The following is a 2,705-nucleotide window of genomic DNA, read 5'->3' on the forward strand; positions in this document are numbered from 1 at the left end:
CTTCTGTCTCTGTAGTGTTGATGAAGATGTATTGAACAGGCCACATCTCAAATTGGCACCTTATTCCCTTCATAGTGCACTACATCTGACCTGGGCCTCTATAGGACTCTGGTGAAAAGTAGCGCACTATATAGGGAATAGGGTGCTATTTTGGGATGCAACCCCAGGTGTTAAATAAGAGAGACGAGATGGAAAGAGGAACTTTACATACACCTTGGTCAAATGCATTTAAACTCAGTTTTTCACAGTTCCTGACATTTAATCCTAGTAAAAATTATCTGTCTTAGATCAGTTAGGATCACCACTTTATTTTAAGAATGTGAAATGTCAGAATAATAGCAGAGAGAATGACTTATTTCAGCTTTTATTTATTTCGTCACATTCCCAGTGGGTCAGAAGTTTACATACCCTCAATTAATATTTGGTAGCATTGCCTTTAAATTGTTTAACTTGTGCCAAATGTTTCAGATAGCCTTCCACAAGCTTCCCAAAATAAGTTGGGTGAATTCTGGCCCATTCCTCCTGACAGAGCTGGTGTAACTGAGTCAGGTTTGTAGGCTTCCTTGCTCGCACATGCTTTTTCAGTTCTGCCCACAAATGTTCTATAGGATTGAGGTCAGGGCTTTGTGGTGGCCACTCCAATACCTTGACTTTGTTGTCCTTAAGTCATTTTGCCACAACTTTAGAAGTATGCTTGCGGTCATTGTCCATTTGGAAGACCCATTTGCGACCAAGCAATATATCCACATAATTGTCCTACCTCATGATGCCATCTATTTTGTGAAGTGCACCAGTACCTCCTGCAGCAAAGCACCTCCACAACATGATGCTGCCACCCCTGTGCTTCACAGTTGGGATGGGGTTCTTCGGCTTGCAAGCCTTTCATTTTTTCTCCAAACATAACGATGGTCATTATGGCCAAACAGTTACATTTTTGTTTCACCAGACCAGAGGAGATTTCTCCAAAAAGTACAATCTTTGTCCCCATGTGCAGTTTCGAACCGTAGTCTGGCTTTTTCATGGCGGTTTTGGAGCAGTGACTTCTTCCTCGCTGAGCGGTAATTCAGGTTATGTCGATATAGGGCTTGTTTTACTGTGGATATAGATACTTCCGTACCTGTTTTCTCCAGCATCTCCACAAGGTCCTTTGCTGTTCTGGGATTGATTTGCACTTTTCGCACCAAAGTACGTTCATCTCTAGGAGACAGAACGTGTCTCCTTCCTGAGCAGTATGACAGCTGCGTGGTCCCATGGTGTTTATACTTGCGTACTATTGTTTGTACAGATGAACGTGGTACCTTCAGGCGTTTTGAAATTGCTCCCAAGGATGAACCAGACTTGTGGAGGTCCCCAAAAAAATTCTGAGGTCTTGGCTGATTTCTTTTGATTTTCCCATGATGTCAAGCAAAGATACACTGAGTTTGAAGGTAGGCCTTGAAATACATCCACAGGTACACCTCCAATTGACTCAAATGATGTCAATTAGCCTATCAGAAGCTTCTAAATCCATAACATCATACAAGCTGTTTAAAGGCACAGTGAACTTGGTGTATATGAACTTCTGACCCAGTGGAATTGTGATAGTGAAATAATCTCTAAACAATTATTGGAAAAAGTATTTGTGTCATGCACAAAGTAGACGTCCTAACCGACTTGCCAAAACTATAGTTTTGAAATTTGTGGAGTGGTTGAAAAACAAGTTTTTATGACTCCAACCTAAAGCGTATGTAAACTTCTGACTTCAACTGTGTTCAATATGTGTTTAGTACACGTGTCCACAGGCATATGTATGTACTGTATGTAAACAGTCTTAAGATAGCAGTCCTCTCTCTGACATCACAAACATGTTGATGCTTTGTTGGGCAGTAGACACTACTCCCCCAGTACTCGCTCCCTCTCCCTATGTGTTTGTGATTGTGTAGGCAGAGACAGGTGTGCTGGAGTCAGAGCAGATCCCCACCAGCTGCAACCTGTTCCATAATCAAGACCTCTACAAATACTCAGCCCTGCCACTTCCACGCTGCTAGATCAGTCTCTGCTCAGTCAGTTTACGTTTCTAGCCGTTTGTTACTATTCAGATCCTGTTGTGCCTGTTTTCCTTGCCTGATGCTGTTTTCCTTTCCGCTACAGTTCTGCCCGCTCTGACTCTGGTCCCTGTCTCTAGTCCCACGTCTCGTAATCCTGCTACTCTGTCCTGGATTCCCCACTCTACTACTCCCTTGGATTCCCCTGAGGCTCCAGCCTCAACCGCCGCACCTGGTTTACAGCTACCCGCCCGAGCTTCCCCTGACTTGCACTCCATCTCCCCCTGTGTTTCAATTAATACCTTGGTTACCTCATCCCAGTCTCCTCGTTTGAGTCTGCTCTTGGGTTCCACTCCTCGTAACAGGCATTCAGGACAAATAGTTCAATCTTGGTTTCATCAGACCAGAGAATCTTGTTTCTCATGGTCTGAGAGTGTTCAGGTAAATTGTGGCAAACTCCAAGCGTGCTGTCATGTTCCTTTTACTGAGGAGTGGCTTCTTTCTGGTCACTACCATAAAGGCCTGATTGGTAGAGTGCTGCAGAAATGGTTTTCCTTCTGGAAGGTTCTCCCATCTCCACAGACTAACTCTAGAACTCTTGGTCATCTCCCTGACCAAGACCCGTCTCCCCCGATTGCTCAGTTTGGCCGGGCGGCCAGCTCTAGGAAGAGTCTTGGTGGT

This window comes from Oncorhynchus clarkii, chromosome 31 (genome assembly GCF_045791955.1).
Source record: "Oncorhynchus clarkii lewisi isolate Uvic-CL-2024 chromosome 31, UVic_Ocla_1.0, whole genome shotgun sequence".
Lineage (NCBI taxonomy): Eukaryota > Metazoa > Chordata > Actinopteri > Salmoniformes > Salmonidae > Oncorhynchus > Oncorhynchus clarkii.